This window comes from Poecilia mexicana, unplaced genomic scaffold (genome assembly GCF_051168715.1).
Source record: "Poecilia mexicana isolate PSO_F unplaced genomic scaffold, ASM5116871v1 scaffold_14, whole genome shotgun sequence".
Lineage (NCBI taxonomy): Eukaryota > Metazoa > Chordata > Actinopteri > Cyprinodontiformes > Poeciliidae > Poecilia > Poecilia mexicana.
The window spans coordinates 17,386,282-17,408,800 of record NW_028263383.1 but is presented as its reverse complement, the minus strand read 5'-3'; the positions used below and the strand labels follow the sequence as shown (position 1 = coordinate 17,408,800).

Below are 22,519 nucleotides of genomic sequence, written 5' to 3'. Positions count from 1 at the left end.
CCCCGTGCTTCTCTGTCTGCCTGTGTGGTAACATTTAGGAGCGTCAATAAATCATTCAGCAATCATTTTGAGAGGGGTTTGAGGGGCCAGGGGGGGGAACGAAGGAGCAACTGTAAACGCAAAAGCTCTTCACAAGCAACATGGTTTACACTGAGAACAAAAAATATCATAGAAATATACAAATAGATGTGTTTATTTTGTTGGTCATTTCAGAACCAGCCAGTGAAAAGCTCAAAATCTGTTGTGAGAAAACAAAACATGAAAATCACTTAAAAACAAACAAACAAAAAGATTTTGAGGTTTAGTGCCGTCCTGTTAGACGCGTAATTCTGGCTGGTGTTTATAAAGATTTCCAAGGTTTACAAAAAAGGTGAAATTTAGATGTAATCTGTATATTTAGTTACAAATGAAGACCCCAGAGCCTAAGAAAAGAAAAAAAAAACCATTTTGTTCTTTTAATTTATTTTTAGTTATTTGTATTTTTTCTTGTTGAGGAGAAACTAAACACATGTTCCTAATCATCCTCAAATTCACGTTTTCATACTGCAGTTTTTCCTTCCACCCAACTTTCCAAAGCCCTGTCCTTTTGTACCTTTCCTTTAATTCTACAGCTTGTAAGTGTCAATTTGGCGTTCATTCTCTTAGGCGTTAAGGTCATAACATGGTCATATTGTCATATTGTCATATTTATAGATTTTTAATTGTATTCTTGTGTTATGGCAAGTTTTAAAAAAAAAACATTTTGTTATTCAGCAGAAATCACAATCCTCAAAATGAAGAGCAATGAAAGCTTGCCACTAAATTGAACTTGCACCTCTACAATGTGGTGACCGACAGTTTTTGCTTTTCTTGCTTGAGATCTTAATTGTTTATTTATTGTTAAAATAACATTCAAGAGGGGGGATTGGGGGGGGGGAGTGTGGCAAGAAACAGATGTGTCTAGAGGATGACGCCGCACATTTCCAATTTAATTCAATTACCTCAAAGCAGCACCGAAACCCAGGATGTGAGAACTGGCTTCATGGCTGGACTTTCAGCAATTAGTGTTTAATAATGAGAGCTATTTGCACTAAGGACAGTAAGTGTCTCTGAAGTCCTGAGGGGGAGCCCTGGGCTCTCTGCTCTTCTGACAAGTTAATAGTCATGATCACACCGTGTTAGGCTGGCAATTAAAATACGGGTGAACAGAAGCTATTAAAAGGCAAACATCACCACCATGTGGCCAGGAGCTCAATAAACTGATTCAGAAGACAAAAAAAAAAAAAAAGAAGTAGAGTGGTTTTTATATCCATGTTTTATCTATACACTGATGAAAAGTGACAGGGAGGAATGTCTGTTAAAATCAGCCGCTTGTCTCAATTCGATTCTGACACACTGTAAACCACAGTTTTATCACGCTGAAGGTGTTGAAGGTGAGGTCAATATGGCTTTAAAACCACGAGACCCTTTGGAGACACCCCCCCCCCCCCCCTCTTGAGACGTCTCCGACTATGACTCAGATCTGCCGACATCCAATTGACAAGAAACCAGACGCAGCTCAACGACGGCCTGAAAGCGTTGAACAGCTGATGGAGATCCGCTAAGAGGCGGTTTCATCATTTTGGGTCAGAGGGGCGCTCATCCGCAGCCTTGAGCCGAATGGGTTTAACAACACATACTTTCCTGGGATGTGAGAGATGAAGTCAAACATTGATTTCTTTCTCCCTCCCCCTCCCTTCCTCTCTCTCCTCGCCTCTCATCTTCATCTGTCTTTAAGCTTCAAACCGGAGCAGAGGACGGCTGCTCGTGGTGTAAAATGCACTTCTAATTTATCCCAACGCCACATGCTGCGAATTAACCAACTCATTAGTCAACAGCCATAAAAATTCCCAGCCCTTTGCTACGTTACACGGATCACCGGGGGCTTAATCGAGTGTTGAGGAGGAAGTTTGAAACGGAATTTTATTCTTTATTCAGCTAATGTAAAATAAATAAATAAAATACAACAATCCCACTATTGTGGCGTTTCCATTAATTAAGGAATTAAATGAGTGTGAATAAGCTGGTTCACATGATGTAATTACAAATGATGGCAGTGACTGATGTAGTGACAAAATCTTTTTGGTGAAAAATGTGAATTTATCTGCTGTTTATGGTTAATGAGCTACTGAGACAAAATGATGCATTCAACGCTTTTCGTTCCACCAAATTCTCTTGCCTGGACAGTTTGACAGAGGAAAGCCCACAGTGCAAAGGAGAACGGGAGTTTTACTCTGTTCCTATCTGCATTTTTTTTTTTTTTTTTTATGATGATGATGCAGAAACTAAGGCAACTGCAAACCAGTCTAAGCCGGGGAAGTGTAAAAGCCTCCCACCAGTGCAGGTTACTGTGACCTGAAGTTGTCAGGAAGAGGCTGAAGATATGCATGTGTTGTGATTCATAGAGAAAACTTTGTGTGGGTTGTTGCTAGGCTAAAGACGAGTACCCAAAGCAGACACTGCTCTGGGTACTTGGATTTAGAGTTTATGAAGGAAAATAGAATCAGTAACGTGTACAAAAAAAAAAAGTGAAGAAATGTGAAGCTATGTGAAATAACTTCACACATCTTTGAGGACAAAACCCAGACACACTGATCGGGCAAATCTGACATTCTGTAATTAGATATTTCAATTCAGTAAAGATGGCTCTGCCCCAACGCTGCATCAGTGCCAATAGTTGTTTTGTTTTTAAAGCAGCATCTGACAGTTCAAATTTTCCACCTCATAATTATGTGCCGCTTCGAAATATGCTTCTATTAAGTCCCAATAAAACGTATTGAAGTTGTAAGCTCACAAAATGGGAACAAATTTAAGGTTGTTTTTTTTTTATCATTTAATTCCATGAGGTTCAAGTGAAGTCTGAGGTTTTGTGATCTACAGGCGAAAATACATTCAGTTGTTTAAAAGTAGGTTTCAACTCCATATTTATTCTTAATCAGTGGTTAAAATGTTCAGTTAATTACAGGGTCTGTACTTGATTACTTGAAAACTGCATATCAGCAAATTGAGCAACATTTTTAATTCAAACACCCTTTTTTGTTGCTAAATTATTGAACAAATGGGCATATAAGTTCAACAACAAAGGTTTTGTTCTGTTTTTAGCCTGATATTAAGATTATTCAACCGTCAGATTGAAGTGCTATTATACTCTTTCAGCTGTCAGGAACTGTCGATTATTCATGGACCGTATTCAGAAATGTGGACTGTGGTCGCTGAGATTAGCAACGGGGGCCAATTATGCTGCAACATGTTTAGCATTGAGATGCTATTTTAGGCCTGTACAGGTTGGGTAATAGGCTAACTACTCTTAGCACATTTTGAACACAACAATAGTCTTTTCCACTGTCCAATCAGATTATTTTTTGAAGCTAAAATTGATCCTCTTCGAGCCAAGAGAAGCAGCCTTGTCCTCCAGTATTGTTGTTTGTGTTTCAGATTTTCTGCCGTACCAGAAACGCGTGAATACAAAGGTTCCGTCAGGAAACGACCATAATTATGTAGCAGGCTCATTGCTGCTACATAGACACTGAATTTTACGTTTCCTTCATCTGTAACACATTATCCTCATAATTACAAGAAAAGGTTGTTTGAAATCGTCCACGCTCTGACTAATGAACGTATAGAAATACGAGTTCCGCCTTACCGTTCCGATATGTCGTTATCATGCGGCCACTGATCCGTGTCCTCTCAAACCAAGCCCTAAATAAATAGAAAAGTGCATTTGTCTCTGTTCATCAAAGAGGTGCCAACACTACACTCGCCAAGAGACACGTCGAAATTGAAGCAGCCACAGCAAATCTCTGTGACGCGAGAGAGCGGGGCTTTCAGGTGAAGACAGCTGTCACCCTGATCTACAGCCCCCAGCAGGCTCAGTAATGCGGCCAAATTGCCCTGAGCTGCTGGAAATGATGCAGTCATTGTGGAGGAAATTGGAAATCAATTCTTGTCATCTCTGAACACAACTCCCCTTTTAGCCGAGCCACGGCTCATATATATTTGCGCAAAGCTACCGCAGCTCAGATGAAGACGCCATTGTGCTGTGAACGTGGAAGTGGACGTGAGCAAGACGAGAGGAAGAGCGTGGGAAACCAAAATGTCAGTTTGTGACATTTTGTCACAAACTGACATTTTGTCACAAACTGCCTTACAGGCGCCGTTACTCTTTGAAATGTTCGGTTTGGTCACAATAAGCTTCAAATCTAAGTGTACCTTATTAGGATACCTTCTAATTGTAAAGTAGAAGGAAAGTGAAGAAACAATCAAATAATAATGATGATGATAATAATAATAATAATAATAATAATCATTCTACAGACTCGTTTCTTCAGCCAGAGCTTGGAGGTAAATTCAGGAGCAGCGTCTCGTTGAAACAAGAAACTTCCTCATTTCAGCGAGACGACTTAATGGCAAAGTTTCTGGTTAAAATGAGGCGAGTCGTTAAAACAAAAAAAAGTTTCCCTTTTTAACTAGATATAAAATCAAGGTCCTCTGACTGGTTATGACTTGTTAAAAACTTGTTTCTTCTGGACGACATTTAAAAATCCCAGTAGTTGTTGCCGTTTTACTGTTACCACCTTTCTTGTTTAAAGGAGAATGTATTTTGTTTTTAATGAGATTGAAATCTCATTAGAATGAGTTTCTTTTTTGTTTTTAGTTTTGTAGAAATGAGAACATTTTCTCTTTTTAGCTATTTTTGCATCACGAGAAAGTTTTCTAGTTTAAACAAGATTGCCGCTCGTGAATTAATTTCTAAGCTCTGGCAGTTTAATGCCTCCGCAGCATTCAGCCCCCTTTAGTCAGAAACCCCTAAATAAAGTCTACTATTAAAAGCATTGACCCCCTTCTGTATGTTTTATAAATGTAGCAGTCTTTGAAGGAGAACTTTAGTGAGCGAACAGCTTCATGCGAGACGTTCTGTCATCTAGACTACAAATCTGAGGCGACCATCCATGTAGGGTAAAACAAAAACAAAACAAAAAAAAAATCACCCAGACAGCAGCATCCTCTCACTGAAACATGGTGGTGGTAGCATCATGCTGTGGGGATGAGTCTCCTCAGCAGAGGTAAGAAAGCTGGTGAGAGTTGACGGGTTCCTGAACGTAGCGGGAGCTACGATCCAACCAATGCTTTAAATTAATGCCTCTTGACATGTTTGAATGGTCTAGTCAAAGTTTAGTCCAAATCCAAATGGGGAAAAAAACTCCCCAAGACACATTAAGGACAAAGTTCACATGCATTCATGAGGTATAAGTACCGCTGGACGGATATGACACTGATCCTAACCGAATCGATGAAGAGTGCGGAGCGATGTGGGAAGATCGCCGCATTACCTGCACAACCCCGAGGCAACAGCTGACCTCTGGAATATTCATTTATAAATATAGACACACTAACTAAAGATTTCCCCGTCACTCTGCCATGCTGTCCTCTGGGTGCTGAGCGCTCATTAGAGATGATTCTTGCCAGTGATTCTCAGCGGTTCTCAGTAATGAGTTTTCTTAACAGATTTGCAGACGGCGAGAGCGAAGCTTTACCTTCCTGCACTCGGAGATTTCAGCCCCGCCGTAGGAGCGACGTGGAACTAATGTCAGGAAAAATGCATAAATGGCTGTAAATCAGAGCTCTTTTTTTTTTTTTTATTCAGAGCCCAGATGCACTGTTGTTTGTAATCATGTAGGTCGTAGCTGGAGGCCAGACTGCGGCACGCCGAGTGCCTCGTGACAACACTCCCTGGTGGGGAAACGGAGGGGGGCGGCTCCAGCTACAAGAAGCAATCAGGCCCTCTCTCTGGTTCCACTCTGTCTTCCCATAAGGCACTGCTTCAACTCAAAGGGCCATCCATTACGATGCATCAAAACCTGCAAAACAAATCTCCTTAAACAGGACGGTGTCAGGTGTGATGAAGAACAATTGACAGAGGGGAGGGAATAAACAAAAAAAGAAAAAGGAAAACACATTCCCTGGGTAAAAAAGAATCCCGCTCCGCTCTCGGATGTCCTCCTTTTGTTGTTCTTTGTTTGCCTTGTTATTCAGGCTGTGTGTTCGCGTCTCTCGCGGGACGCTCGGCGAGGCGCGAGCCATTCGTCATCCTAATTGGCCGTGTTTAGAAAAAGCGACTGTTGTGTTTTGATAGAGAAGCTCCTCCACTCCTTCTGGTCAGAGCAGAGCTGCCGTCCGCCCGTCAAGAGATGGATCGCTATGGAAATGGGAGTCGCCACAGACGTGTTCATTCAGAATCCAGCCTCGCCTTTTTCGGGAGGAAGATCTCCAAATACCCGAAAGCAAAGTCAGACTCAAAACACTGCCTGTGTTCAGAATAACTCTAATGTTCCTGCTAACATCTTCATGTCTCCTCAACTCTGTCCCATGTTTAACCAGAAACTCCTGTGGCTTTTTTTTTTAATTCTAAGATTTTCACAATGTTTTACAAATAAAAACCTGAAAGGTGCGGTGTGCTTTGAGTCAATTATTTTAACTGCAATTTGTAATTATTGCTCGACGTCTTTTGGGTTTTGTCTTTCATGGTTTGCACATCTAGACACTAACATTTTTAATGACCACTTTGTGTCCCAAAAATGGAGCCTTTTCTTGCACTCTGTGACACCAGTCCATCACAGACACACAACCGTGCACACACACTCCTACAGCTCTAAGCTTTAACAGTCATGTTTTTGGACTGTTGGAGGAAGCCAGAATACCTAGAGAGAACTTACACATCCACAGAGAGAACCCAGGATCTTCCAGATGCATGGCTTCTTTTTGAACATATTTGTTTTCCCTCCATTTTACATCTATGTGTTGATTTGCTTTGGTTTGTCAGATCCAAACCAATGACACACATGACAAACTCTAACTAAAATCATGTCAACTAAAAGTTTTTTTTATCCAAAACTGAAAAACATTTAAAAAAATACATCCTTGGGTGACTTAGCAGCTTAAATTGGATGTTTCTGAAACTTCTAGCAGTAAAGACGACGAATTACATCCTTGAAGTGTTCCCTAGCAACTGCGTGGCGCTGATAGGACTTGCCAGCGGAGGACAAAGTCGGCCGCTGCTGATGCGTCGGACACCGGAGATCTGAGTGAAATCCATCTCTGTCAATCAGCTACTTTACATGGAGCCAGTATTTCTTATAATGGCCCATTTGTCACTCCATCTAATCTCATCACATCTTCCATTTCCTCCCATCCTTTCCTGTCAGATGGACATTTAATAGCAGCGACTGACCATCGCTCAAATTAACGAGTATTAGCCAAGGAATCGAAAGCCCCTTTTACGACTTCGCTGAATCTCATTTGGCTGGTAAGATTAGAAGTTAGAAGTTCATCCAGGTTTTCAGAAAGCTTAACAAGAAGTTGTAGCTTTGTGAGCAAAGGAGGACGATGATATGATATGTGCAGTCAACACCATCTGATAACCACTTAAATCCAGGCTACCAGGCAACCACCAATCAGGTTTTGAAAAATTATGTCAAGTAATCTTAACCCGATAATAACTTTACTTAGAGGTGAGCAGATTGATGCAAAATATCAAAAATGTTGACACCAAGTCGGTGTCAGCTTTGGACTGGTGTGGTAACTTGGTATTTTGGTTTTTTTGTAGTTTCTCAACTCCATCTCAAAAAAAAAAAAGTTTAGATTTGCTCTCAAATTGTACTATTTTGAACTTGGTTTAATTACACAAACTTGTTTTATTTTTCTATATCCTTTCCAAGGTTTTCACAAAATTATTCAAAGGGGCGGAAAATAAAACACAAAAGCACCTAAAAGTTAGAAGCTTGATGACATATCAAACCGATAAAAAGTTATCAAACTCTTTGTGTTGCTATTATTACCTTATTTCATGTTGAATAAAAAATTTTTTCCCCGGTACTCACGCTAAAGTTGGACCTCTGAAGGGGAGCATCTGGAAACCCCCAGCAGTCTGAGTGAAGTCGGCGTGGCAGCCAGGTGTGTATAAAAATGCACATATGAAACAGCTGAGGCCTGAGCCGCCCCGTCCCCGTCGGTGCTGCCTTCGCGGGCCGCCCTCCATCTGCTGCGCCCTCGCCGCCGCTGCAGCCAGGAAGCTCTGCGGCCATATGTTGGTGTTTGGATCGGAGAGGTCCGCCTTTCATCTGCCTCTTTGATGAGCATCTCTGGTCCTGCAGCTGTGGAGGGAGGGGGGGGGGCAGCAGAAATAAGTCCAAATATGCACAGAGCATAATAAAGGCATCAGTCAGCGTCCACTTGTGTTCATCGGTCTTTTCATGTGTGGAGTCTTGTGGTGCAGTGCAGGAGTGTTCATGTTTCACCTTTTTGCCCCATTGCAAACTTTAAACTTCCAACTTCAGATTTGGAGGGAAATGATGACGGTTTCAGTTTTTACTAATAAAAAGTGTGACTCCCTAAGATAGCATTATGCAGCTTCATGCATCTAAAGCAGAGGATCTCAGACTTTTTCTAATGAGTCGTTTTGTTTTGTTGCATGTTCAAGGACTCTTTACAAAAGGGCTTTGATTTTACATTCAGACTGTGAATTTAAAATCTCATTCAGAGGTTTTCAAAATCTAAATGAATTTAAAGTGCTTTAAATCTTCAGTCAGAGTCCTTTTTCAAACCCGCTGCGATGCAGGCTGCTACAGGAGATCCTTCCCGCGCACAATCAGCATGTACAACCACTCTTTGAAGAGCCTTGGGTCATGTCAGTTACAACATTTCATTTAGTTTTGGGATCGACAAAGTGTTTTTGAAATGAATCACGACTGCAGTTCAGCAGAACTTGAGCTTCGTCAAATAAATTAGTTTTCTTTGTGTGTAAATTCTGCACGGCTGGTCAAACATTCAGTTGAATTATCATTATCAGTCTTCAGGTTCTAACTCCTCTGATCAACTGTGTCTGGAGCATGATGCTGCCATATTCATGTACGCAGCCCAGAAAGTTCAACTTTGGCCTCATTTGACAAGAGCACCTGTTTTCACGTTTTGCCATTTCCATGGAAACAAACCCATAATCCATAATCACTAGCTTTGCGAAGAGCATGACTAACTGTTTTCACGCTGAACTGCGGATCTCTGCAGCTCCTTTACTAATCGGTTACCGTCTGGTGCAAAACTTTGGATTTCAGAGAAAAGGGGACACGTCCAAATGTGCACCACACTTTTCAGATTTAAAAACTAATTACCACTTTTCCCTCCACTTCACAGCTACACGTTGCTCTGTCTAGAATAAACCGAAGTTTGTAACTGTAGCATGACAAAGCGAGAAAAAGCTCAATACATTTGCAACGTGCTGTGCTTGACTCCATGTATAATTAACACTGAGGGAATAACGGGCGTTTCAACTCCCATCTAGTCTGCAGGAACCCACTGCATCTCTGCAGTGATGCTGTTTATTCAAGCTCCTGCTCTCAGCCTTTGCAGAGAACAGCAGCAGCTAGTTGCTACATCTGTCCAGTCCAAATGTGCTTCAGTGCGTGGCATTATTAGCCCAAAACCTATGCGGGCTTCGATCCATGAACATATAAACAAACCGAGTGTGAATGAAGGAAGAAAAAAAAAAAAATCACAGGAAGTCATGACATCTGTGTCAAAACAGCAATTACACGCTCGCCTGATTTCTAACGATAAACAGACCAGCGACACCAAACCATGAACGGCGCCTCGCTGCGACAAGGTCCCTGAATTCAATTAGTGACAGACAGTCACTCTCGCGCTCTCAAACACGCGCGCGCATGCACGGTTTGGGTGTGTTTGCAGCTAAATCTGGTGCAGAACCCTTGAAATTTCCAATTTAAGTGGAAGTCATATTGAGTTTCCCCCCCTCGGCGCGTTCATGCCAGCGTGACTCCCAAGTTTCCTCGACCGCACACTGAGCCGTCACTCAAAGCTCTCCAGAGATGAGATGAGTGCGGACTCCCGTCTCCGGTCCGACTCGGTCTTCCCTGTTTGTGGAGTTTCAAGTGAGATGCAAAAAGAATCGTTATAACTCAGAATATGGAGCCCAGGCTCCTCCTTTAAAGGCAAACTTATTTATTTACATTATTTTTAATATTACGTTCACTAAGTAGGATTTTATGCACTAGTCCAGGGGTCTGGTGACTCTCTGGACCTTCTGCAGTGGCTCTTAATAACTTTGGCTAAAATGTCTGTCAACTATTAAAGCAGTTCCTGTTTTTATTCCTGGATGAATTGATTGATTTATTTATTGTTTTTAATTTAACAGAACGATGCTAAAAGAACCGGCAGTGTTTGTTTAAGTCTATTTTCTTAACAAACAAAAAACATAAATCAAATGTGGGGTTTTTTTTGTTTTTAAATACCACAATTTCTTATCGCAGGTAAGTGTCTTTTCTTTCAAAAGGTCATGTAATATTTGCTACTTCAGATGGGCTTTATTTAGCTTTACTGAGAAGGATAATAAAATAACTCTTTGGATTGTTAGGAGCTATTTTTGCAGACCCATGTTCTACACAGCATCCATATCATTTTTCTGATATGTTAGTTATGTCAAGCGGAAAAAATAGTAAAAGCAATCTGAAGGAAAATCAACCAGAACATAAAGAATGTATAGAGAAACATATATAGAATGCTAGTTTTATTGCAGAAAAGAACAAATGAAGCCGTTATTGTTTCGTCAAAACAGGCTGGACAACAACTATCTTATGTAGCTTCTGTAGTCAGTTCAAGATAAGAATATGTGAATATGAGGGTTGTTTGTGAGATTAAAATTACCTTTTTAAAAAAAAAAAAAAAATATATATATATATATATATATATATATATATATATATATATATATATATGTATATATTTTCCAATCATCTGTTAGTTCATTAAAAATAACAATGTTTAGAGTATTTCTCCTTCTGCCCCAGTTTCAAGTGTTTTGCAGCAGGTTTTGTTCAAGGTTCAGCTCCATCCATCTTCCTATCCACTCTGAGCGGTTGTGGGAGACGCACAGCGCCATTTATCACCAAATAGTGCGCTTAGGGTGATACGCAATGTTCTCGCATTCATCACATTTTGCATGTGGGCTCGACATTCGAATGCGCTCTACGTTTTCGGTCTCCAACGTGACTGCTGGTAAAAGATTTCGACAACAGCTTTCCTGTTGCCGCTCTGCTATAAAGGCCACATTTGTGAAGTATGGCATTAATAGGTCTGTGAGATGTTTAAAGGTTTGTTTTCACATTTACACTTTCTCCCTGACCGGTCCGCTGTGATCCCTTCCCTTCGTGCAGTTTATTCTCCAATGTTCCCTTAACAAACCACATATAAAATCCCTCCACAATACACTGAAGTAACATGAGAAATTGTGAAAAAGTTCCGGGATTAGGACTACATTTCTGTCCAACTTCTGCGTTCCTCCACTTCTAGCCGGCTGATTCAGTTTTCCCAGAGGGGGAACGGCAGGCTCACAGTCCTACTGGGCCCCATCAGCTCGACGCTGGGATGAAAAGCACCATCTGATTTCCTCTTGTAGCTAATTGGAGCTTCGCCTGTGCTAATTAAATCAAGGAGCCACCTGGCGTGTGAGCATGTGCGTCCTCGCGGAGGAACACTTAAAGCCGCTGTTTTATGCAGATATCCCACATTACGCTCTACCAGACATTTCGACATCTTTGTGTGTACAGGTTGCTCCTCTCCCCTCACTTAAAAGCCATTGTTGCTAAGCGCAGAAACCTGCTTTGGTGTCTGCACGACAAGAGACCCAGTGAAAATGTCAGGCTCCCTTGTTAGCGATTCCAACAGGCAAAGAGGCAATTATGCTATTTTCATGTTTCCACCAAGGCCCCGCTGCCTCCGACATCATTCCGACACAAGGGCCCGGTGTTTTAACACCGGCGACAGCGGCATTATATTCCTCCGCTTCGGCGAGAAAAAAAACCCTCACCCTCCCCTCCAGAGCTGCCGTCCCCCGCCGTCTGCCTCTCCTATCTCTCTCAATCACCCTTATCTCTCTCTCCCCCGGCTCTCACCTCCTCTTTCATTTCCCAGACAGTCTATCATTTGGGCAACACGGCGGCATGATTGTGGCTTCCGCTGGAGGAGGAGAGCCGAATGCCATCATCGCTCCCAGGGCCATAATCAATAGTGTCAGTAATGGCGGTGGCGGGAGGAGAACAGCGGATTGCTGCGGGTCTTTGTCTCTTCTCTGGCTCTCCCAGCAGTGCCGTTGAATTATTCTGCAGGCGTTCCTGCTGTCAGCCTCACTTAACTTAAGGCTGCACAAAGGGAAAATGTATACCGTCATAAAAAGGTATGGAGCTCATATTGCCCGTTGAATGGGCTCCAAATGTATTGTTATTGGCAAGGCTGTGCTTTTATAAAACAACTGAATTTCTACAATGGCCTCAGTCATGTAATGGGCTTTAACAGAGCTGCTTTCTATATCCCTTTATGTGGCTCGGCTGGGTAATAAAGCGAAGTTTCACCTCTCCATTTATTATTTACTCCATTGGCTTTTGAATTTTTATTTCTACTGTTTCATATTTCGATGTAGATATCGGTTTTCTTTTAAAATGTTAATATAATCTTCAGTGGTAGGACATGCTCACATAGGAAAAAGAGTCGCATAGTATGTATGCAGTGGATATTAAAGCTCTACACATACTTGCTAAAAACTGAACCCTGTATTATTCATCTGCACAATGAACCTGTCAGGGGAGGAAGTGGGAGATTTTCAGAAATTAAAAGCTGCAATGACCCGGATTCAACAGTCTTTTCTGAACAACTATATGATTCAGTTTCAGCTCTCAGTCTTTGTAGATAAACTCCCACCTGAGGTCGAATCTGATTGTCCAGAAATAAAGTTTAGCGTCTTTTGCGGAGACTCCGAATAGTGATGCAGTTTCATAAAATGTGCTCCATTTCTTCTACCTACTGAAAGTGATTGTTGATACACCGATATGACAACAACAAAAAGCGTCCATCAGCAACTCAACGTCGGTAAATAGTTGGTAAGCTAACTACCGAACACAACGTGAAGCGTTCAAGATGGCCGCTTGGTTTGCCATGACTTTATTACGTCCTGCTTTAAATGGACTCTTGAGGAGCTGCATGGGATTGATTCTCTCTCAGAGCTCTCACCAGGTGACAGCACTGCGTTCAACCAGCCAAGTGAGAAGTGAGCTGTCTCGACTCTCGCAGCCACCGGGCTGCCTCTGTGTCAGGATGCCAGAGCCCTTCAGTGTCAGCTCCAGTTGAGGGGGGGGGGGGAAGGCACCTGATCATGTGGGTGCAGGGCCAGAACGCCTTCACTTTGAAGAAAGTAGCACTTTGTTTTTGGAACCAGAGAAAATTGTCTTTTTTTTTTTCTTTTTTTTATTTGCGCTGCGGCGCAGAGGAAAGGAGCGACAGGGAGGAGAGCAAGGGGGAGCAGAAAAGATACAATTTCACAGCTGAACACGCCCGCTTGGTTTTCCAGCGTGAGCAGGAAGAGATTTCACACCTGAGGTAATAAACAGAGCAAGCGTAGAAGATAGGATCAGGTTTTTTAACACCGCTACCCTCTATTTCTCTTCATAAGGATAAATAGTGTTTTCTGCTAGGAGCACTTAAACTAATACATGCTTTAAAAAGGAAACAGTCTGTCTTACTTCCCTTACGTCTGCTTGAAGTGAAGACTGCAAAGGCGAACTAGTACAAAACAAAGAGTGACATTTTTCTTTCTTATTTACATGTTCATAGATGTTTAGTATGTTACATTTACTTTTTCTTCTAAAGAAAAGAAACCTTTGGATTATGTTCCACTTTAATCAGGTTTGTTGTGCTTAATGGTGTTGAACGTTATGTTTGTGGTAAAGCGTCCAATTGTGCAGGCTTTTAAGACAAAACGAAAGTGAATGAAAAGAAGGAAAATATATTTTGTTAATACTATGTCTGATATAAAATAAGGTTCAACAGAATCATAGATATAGTCGTTCAAAACTTGGTACTGATTATATAAATTGGCTGCAGTTGTGAGGTTTTGATTAGCGACGCACCGATACACTTTTTGATACCGATACCGATATCTAAGGTTTTGGATCAGCCGAAACTGATCCGATACAGAAAAACCGTGCTGAATTGGCTTAAAATGTTTCTTTATTTTACTTTCCGGGTGGTTTCCTGACCCACATGCAGAATCGCATACAGGACTCCGAATTAACAACGCGAGGAATTTATTAACAATGACAAATGTGCTAAAAGGTCTGGGTTTCTGTAGCGTCTGCAGAGGAGAAGAGAAGTTAGTGTGGCGAGGAAGAAATGAAGATGAAACTTTCAGTGTGAGACAGAGGAGGACTTACGGGTTGAAGCCGGCCGTGGAGGAGGGATGGCGATCCAGGGGTGATAGGTGGAGGCGTTAGGCAAAGATTTATGCTCCAGGTAGCAGTGGAGTCAGCAGAGTGTGAGACTCGGATGACACTGAGCAGAGATCGGTGGAGAGGCAGGCAGGTGACAACTGGAGGTAATGGGGGCAGCAGTGGACGACCGACGACTGAGTGAACATCACTGGATGACCGACTCAGAGGATTCTGGGGAACAGATCTGGAGTTCAGAGATGAAACCAGCAATGACTTCGGTCTGGGAGGTACAGATACAGAGAACATGAGGAGTGAGCTGGAGGAACCAAAGTAGCTTTCAAAAAGACCAGAGCAACTCTATAGAAATCAGGGCTCGACTCTGCTAGAGCCCCACAGACCAGGATCCTGAGGAACTTCTCAGATTCTTTTTGAAAATTCTCTTGTTTTTAGCTTTACATCATGTCACAATGTTATTCCCTCATCATACCTGGAGTGTTAACTTTATTCTTTCATGCATGTTTGAGAAATCTTTTTATCTCCGGTGGCAACCATTTAGCTGTGCATAATGCCTGGATGGACCTAGCTCCGTCTTCGAGGGTGAAGTTTCTCCTATGGGTAAAGCAACTGCCCCTCTCAACTCCTTCAGACTAGCCAGAAGGAATTAGCAAACACTGGGTGGAGCGGCGCATCTGCTGAGCTCGTTATATGAAAAACTCTGGTAAAACTGTTGTTAAAGGGATAATAGAGGAGCGATGTTGTGATGTCCTGAAGGCGGGGCTTCAGAAAGAACAGGAGTTTCTTAATGAGACAGTAAAAGTATTAAACTGTGAATCTAAATTTATTTTAAGTCACATTTGATACATACAGCATTTTTATAACAGTTGAAGTTAACATAGTTAAGTGGTTGCGCTGTGAGATGACAGAATGTGGCTGGTAAATGCATAATACTGCCCCTTTAACAGATTAAAAAACTGAACCAAAGAATGAGTCAAGAACCTGTTTACTGCCTTCTTTTTTAATACAATATGAGGTCATTGAGTTTGTTTATTTTTAGAATGTATATAATCAATAGAGCAACTAACTGAACTCTTTGAAGCAAGCCTTTAGTCTGACCGTGTGTATTCTCAGAAATGCCCGACCTGCAGGCCTGTAGAATCCATTCTAACACATAAACGACCATCTTGATTTTCCCCACTTTTCCCCTCTAACCTTATTCACTTCCATCATGTCCCAGACACCATCAGTCACGGAGGCCAAATCCAATCTTCTGCTCAAGAATCAATCTCCCATCTCACTGGTAAAGCAGCACCTTATTGCTGTGCCACGAGATAATCAACCCACCCGCCACCCCTAATTGCTTTTCAGATAAAAACATTAACAGGATTTCTCAATTGTAATGCATTGTGGCCACGCCATCAATATGCATATGACAGTAGAATTGAGCCATCTGTTTAGCTTCCACGGCGCTGGCCGTTTTCCAAAAAAACAGGGACGCTCAATTTCAAGGACTTCGTTTTGGCCCGCATCCACCGGCGGAATAATCCGAGTGAACGCCAGCGCCGGGAAAACCGACGACCCAGATTGATCCATCAGTCAGCCCATTCAGACAAATGTTTATTCAGCTATGCCTCGGTTCAGTTATTCACAGTCGCGGATGAGGGATGGAATAAAATAAAATAATAAACGACGGTAGGGAATAAAGAATTTGACAAAGAGGAAAAAAAAAAGAAGAGAAAAAGACGGCGCTCTTTTTGGCGCGGTAGGTGATCGCCTTGGGTTACCTCTGGGTGGAATCAATTATACAGGCTTCTTAAAAAGGCCCTTTCTGGGCTTCACAGGAAAATGTGAAGCAAACAAACTCCCGAGGTATCTGAGCATTACTTCCTTTTTATGTTGGAACATCAAACTTTCCCCTTTAAAACTTTTTTTTTTTTTTTTTTTTTTAGTAGTTACTGGCAGAGTTGAAATGTGGGGCATTGGAGATGTTCTCGCCAACTTCAGTCGCTTCCCTCCCTTAACTTTCCCCTCATGACTAATGTGTCTCCCCTACGAAAAGCGAATGTTGTTAGAGGAACTCTGCACCAGCTCCTGGGTGGTGTCCCTATTTTAGTCGTTGCTGGGGGCGACAGGGACATTAAGAGAAAATGGGTTTTAACGGGTATTTCTGACAGCTTTACTTTGCATCTCAGCGCTCCACGACGGGAAGACATAAACCTGACCTTGCTGTGATTTCAGTCTCCTGTTGAAGCTGCAATTCCTGAGCATTCCCGGTTTCCAAGGGGCCGTTTCATCGGAAAATGGGCTTTTTTTTAAGGGGATATTTGAGGTTGAAGTCGTAAAAAAAAAAAAAAATTAATAAAAGGTTCTTAAAATAAAACTGAATAACTTCAAGTATACAATTTTCTTAACCCTTTTGGATTTCATCTAACTCATTTTTACTCCACTTCAGAATTGAAATAAAGGGGGAGGAAATTACTTTTTTTTTTTTTTTTTTTACCAATAGTTGAAGTTCATACTCATAAAAAAAACATTCAAAAATTAATTATGAAATCACAAACGAGCTTTAAAAGCTTACAGATATCCTCTCTGCATGGCAACACTAAATAATTAAGATATTCCAACTCTTGATGTCCACTGCGATGGACGTTCAACTTTGAAAAAAATCCTACCACTTAATGATAGAATTTATTTTCAAAATAACTTCAAAGACTCCCACTGGGAATGTTTAAAATTGTACTGTGAGCAATTCCATTAGGTTACCATGAAGTTAAATCTCTATTTTTTTTTGGGAAGATCAAGATCTCCTCCTCTAGTTTCAGAAAAACGCTCGTCTTGTCTGATTGCCTGACTCCCTTGTATCAAGTTAGGATTTAGAACCTGGATCTCATTGGTCAATAAGAAACCAGAATCATCCAAATGACAAAATCCATATTTTATTATTGGTTTAAACCCAGAAATATGTCAAGTGGACGTGGAGTCTGAAGACTGATGGTGTTGACAAAAGTCTGAACTGAATGTATTGTGATGGACTAATATAAAAACTGACTCGTAGTGAAGTGGGGGGGGTCAGGTTTGCGGTTATGATGGATCCAACCACATACAGGAAGATGTGGTCAGGTGTTTTAATAATGGGAGAACATGGAACCATTGTGAGTGTAACAAGAAACCAGAGAGGAACAATGAAATGGAGATAGTGAGGAAGAATGAAGACTAGCACTGAAACCAGGTGAGGCTAATCACAGGGATGTGAGCAGCTTAGGGATTTTCGCTCTTACCTTTTCTTTTCTTTTTTTACCTGTGGATAGCTGGTATGATGCAACATGGTGGTGTTTTTACCAACCGAGAGCAGCTGATTAGCTTTTTAAAAGCTCAAATAATACTTGAACTTTGACCTTACAGCCCAGAGGAGTTGAAATGGAGGCTACATGGATGCAGAGCAGGACTAAAGAGAGAGGAGGAGGAAGTTCAAACCATCTCTTCCATCAATCATAACGGGCAGCTACAACGTTTCTCTCTCTGCCCGGGTTTCTGACCACACGCCAAGGCAGAAATGTACAGAGGAGCGGCAAAAGCACATGATGTGGATTAGCAGTGATTGCGACAAATGATAGAGCCATCCAGAACCTATGATTGCGACAAATGATAGAGCCATCCAGAAGCTATTACTGTGGAAGACGGTCTCTGCCGCCCAGATATTGGGCATTTCATGACAGTCATACAGCAACACTGTCTTCAGTCAGAGGCTTTCCCAGACTGACAGCTACAGGAGATCATCCCTGCCCAAAGTCACCATCCTCACTGAAGACACTCAGATTATGACATATGGCAACATTTAATATTGGGATAAATTTCTGAATTGAGTTAGATTATAAAGGACATAAAATGGAGAAAAATGCCTAAAACTAACTAGAACTAGCAAGACCTTAGCGACAGCAATAAAATATATCAGAAAACAAACATGTAGCTCTTTACATGTAAAAAAAAAAAGTGCAGCCATCTTAGCGCTTGTTCTTTTTTCGCAGCGCAACTAAAACTTCTCAGTTTCTTAACGGGAGAAGTTTTGCTTCACTTTCCTGGCACCTCACAGCTACTCTGTGCTTTGTGTTGGTCTATATCGCATAAAATACATTGAAGTTTGTCACTTTAACAAACGGGAAGCATGGCACTACGCTTGAAGACGACGGTTACACTTTAAAGCGAACCTCATTTAGGAATGAAGACAGGAAGGATGAGAGGTTTCCTTTCGCTGCAAACAGCTTTTACAGCCTCTTCCCCCTGAACCTTATTTGCGGTAGTTTCTTGGAGTTGGCAAAACTCTTAAAAGGGAGCAATTTCTCACATCTTCCTAGCTTAGCTTCAAGCAGAGCGGCGCGCAAACAGCGTGCTCGTCTCTTGTCTATTATGTTGCTCGGCGGGCTGTTTAAATCCGGGCCTTTTTTCTTTCTCTTACCTGCTGAAACATTGAAGCTTCGCCTCTTTTTAAGTCTGCGGTTAATTGGCAAACTTGCCTACACTCCCTAAGAGCAGGAGTCGGTCTGCGGGGAGGAGAACAGCCGCCACAACACGTCTCAGGTCTCCGCAGGTTTCTTCATCTCTTCTAATTAATCGCGTGTTTAAAAGCAGGAAACCTAAATACGCCGCTGACACGCTGCCAATTAATTTTCAATCGCAGTCTTCCTGAAGCTCTCCTGCCCCACCGAGGGGAGCACACACAAAAAAAAAAAAAATCTAAAACTTGTACAGACTGGTAATGAAAGCTTTAACAGGGCCTTTTTGTTCCTGACACCACATGGTGAAACGTGCATCCGGGCCGTTTCGGTTCCTTGTAATCAGTTTCCCCCCCAGCAGAAAACATGGCGGGGAGCGTCGATCCAAGAGACGGCAGCGACTTCTGTCTCCTTCCTGTCTGTGAGGTTCATTCTGAGCAGATCCTTTAATTAAGAAGAGTTGATATTAAAACATAGCACTTTGTCCAAAGTGGAAATGTTTCCTGGTGAAGCTGGATAGTCAAATTGTTAGTGATCGGGTTATTGATCACTGTAAGGTCTGTTACAAACGATGAACAGCTATAAAATTAAAGAGCCAATACTCTCTGGAGCTACTCAGCACTAGTATTCATTCCTTATCAATGATTGCCTAATCAACTGTCTGAGGGGAAAATTCTTATTATTTTAGTACATTATTAGTCCATATGTTGGGGGGTTTTCTGAGTAAACACGAGGCTGCATCAAAAATGACTCAACTCTCAACTCAAAAATGTTACATTGTTCACAAATAGAATCACACAAGAGCAGTTAAATTGTTAAACACAACTAATATTCCAAAGAGTTCAGCCAAATCAAACACTAAAACGCACTTTCAGTGACGATTGTGGTCTTAAAGTGATCCAGTAGAACTTTTGATGGGTCACTTCCTGACCTGATCCAGTCAAGCATCAGGTGGGCTTGAAATAGGACAAGAAAGCCCCCATAAAATGTCTAAAATGGATCGGAGAAGAGATTTTGTTTTTTCTTCTTTTAACTTAATTCCGAGAATGTTTGAGAGCAAAAATCATAAATTTTTTTCCATATAACTGCAAATAAACGTAGGAGTTAAAGCATCTCAGGTTGTTTGTGGCCCGCTCATTCAGCCGAGTCATTTTATCCAAAGCGACTTGACCTGCTGCAGTTTCCGCGGTACGTTTTGGATGAGCAGCCGCTGTGTTTAGCATGGAGTGCTTAGTCATCGCATCACTTTATTGAGAGTGTTACTATGATATACTCGTAGTACCACTCTTAATAAGAGTCATCAGGAGCAAAAGAAAGGGATTCTCCACTAACCGAAAGCCTCTTTAAAAGAGCTGAGGTGGACTGAGGGGGGGAAAAAAAGGCAGTTTATTCTTAGATTTTTCTTTGCTGCCATTTGAAGGTTTGATTCTGTTACAAATGATTAGAGTTGTAATAGAAACTGAAATGAGCTGGAGTGGAGGAGCAGGCTGCACAAGGCTGCCACTCTGCTGATTACTGCTTTAGGAGCACTAATCAGTTCTTTAGGAGCTCAAGGGAAATCTTGTCACGTATTAAAAGCACTACTGGGAGCTTTATTCATTAGGAGATGGTATCTGGTGCTGCATGTTCCCCCTAAAAATGCACACAGCATGGCCTAACCGCCAGAATGCCCACAACGGTGACGCTACACTGAATCTACAGTTTTACCACTCCAGGTGGCAGCATGTCGGCGTACCTCGAAAATTCTTATTGATTTTAAATCCTACATATAAAATATTACATTATGCTCTCCATTTTTGGATGCTGTGCAGCTGTACGAATTTTCTTTTTGCTGATACTTAATTTAACTTTTGGTCATCTGTGATTACACGTGGCCACAGCAACAAGTTGGTGCACAACCACAGCTGGCTGATTAACATTGAAAAAGCTGAAACGAAGCTTTAAATCGTGCCTCACTCTCCCGTTACACTCCCAAGGTTTCAACAGTCTCTCAGCTGCTCCACCAGAGAGAAAACAAGATGGATTTGTTTTACGCAAACGTCAAGGATTCAAACATTCTCGGTGCAACACCTTCTCTTAGAAAATCGGATCACAATCTCGTATTTCTCGTCCGTCACGGGAAGTTAAAGGAGCCTTATAGGGATGTTTTGAGGCTACGGACTGAATTGCTCTTTCCAGCCACATGGGGGAAATCAATGCCGTGGCTGAGTTTGTGAGCAACTACATAAATTTGTTTGGACAACATGAGATGCTTCCCTAACAAAAAAACCGCTGGACCACCAGTGACCTGACGGTAGTGTTAAACGATAGCAGGGAATTCATTGAGATGTATGCAGAAGGCGGGATGCAGTCATAACCCATTTCCATAAATATTTACTACTCTAGTCAAAAATCTCAACATGTTTGAGTTTTGCAGGCGAACCCCCGTAAAGAAACACATCAGACTTTGTTGCTTCCTCTAAAAAACCCCAGAGCACCATAGATGCTTTCTCTCCCCGCCAGCTTTTCTTTTTTATATTTTTATTTCTCCTCACAAGAAGTTGTCTTTAAAGAAGCTGGATGTCGGAGGCGCCGTGGCAACGTCAGTGAAAACAAAACTGTTCTGTGATTTCAACTTTTCTTGCTCGAGGCATCTCTCACAGCACCGAGAAAACTGCAGCAGCACAACAAATTGTTCCACTGTGTTTCGTACAAGGCTGGCTTTACAGAGAGGAGAAAAACGGGATACAAGAAATCCCAATCTCTTTACAAAACATCACCATTTCATTTCTCCCCTTCTGGTCACTCAATATTGATCAAAATACCGATTGATATTTTAAGTTTGTGATTGGTTTCAGTAGCTGTAACAATGAAGTGACACAGTCCCCGTGTATGATTGTACTGTCAATGCACAAAACCCTTACAAGATTTTAAAAAATTAGAAATAATGGGGGCGGGGGGAGCGGGGCAGATAACATCCAGGCTCCTCACCTCTATGTTTCTTAGTAATAATTTAAATCTAACCGGATGGGGTTGTTTTTGATGTGACAACACTGCCCTCTGGCGAAATTTTAGAGTACATCCACGGAGAGAAAACAGTTCAATTCAATTACTTAGAGGATTTTATACTGTCATGTAATCTGCATGTTTTTATCTTTATGTTAAAAAAATAAAAACTGTAGCACATAAAAACATGTTTACCAGAGTTTAAAAAAATAAAAAAAGCAAAGACTGTACAAATTTAGACATTATAACCCTGGACACTACTGAGAGATAAAAGCCATATCATTTATTATGATGATGTTTTATTTCTGTTGTATACAACAGAAATAAAACATCATCATAATAAAAACGAGTTCAGTAGAGGTATAGTCTAAATACAATACCTTATGTCATCTGTGAAGCGTGGAGATGGAAGTCTTTGGGCGCAGCAGGACCTGACCAGCTCACCATCATAGAGTTCTACAGAGAGGGTGCTTGAGGAAAACGTGAAACCCATCTTTGGGAAAACGGAAAGCAGAGCCGGACTCTACAACAGGACAATGAGCCCAAAACAAACCTGGAGATCCTTCAAGGTCTGGATGGCAGTTGAGGAACAGGAAGTCCTGTCTGAGGAGACTTGAAACCAGGCAATGGAGAAAGAAACACCGTAAAACACCACACAGCTGAAAATCAGGGGTAGGGGTCATTTTCAAGCTGTTGTGTTTTACATTTTTTCCCCTCAGCTGGAAAAGCATATCTTTGTTTTAATCAGCAAAACAAGGATCA

The 22,519-nt window shown here is 41.6% G+C and overlaps 1 long non-coding RNA gene across 2 annotated transcripts; it reads right to left on the bottom strand.

Moving 5' to 3' along the window:
• Nucleotides 1–4,585: 4,585 nt before the first annotated feature.
• On the bottom strand, nt 4,586–19,175 carry LOC106915845 (uncharacterized). Of its 2 annotated transcripts, XR_015765279.1 has the most exons (4): nt 18,736–19,175; nt 14,289–14,516; nt 7,896–8,168; nt 4,586–5,876 (listed from the first exon to the last, which is right to left on the bottom strand). It is a non-coding gene; the product is annotated as an uncharacterized LOC106915845 (long non-coding RNA). The 2 variants fall into 2 exon arrangements; XR_015765280.1 differs by lacking the exons at nt 4,586–5,876; nt 7,896–8,168 and adding an exon at nt 14,068–14,209.
• Nucleotides 19,176–22,519: the final 3,344 nt, after the last annotated feature.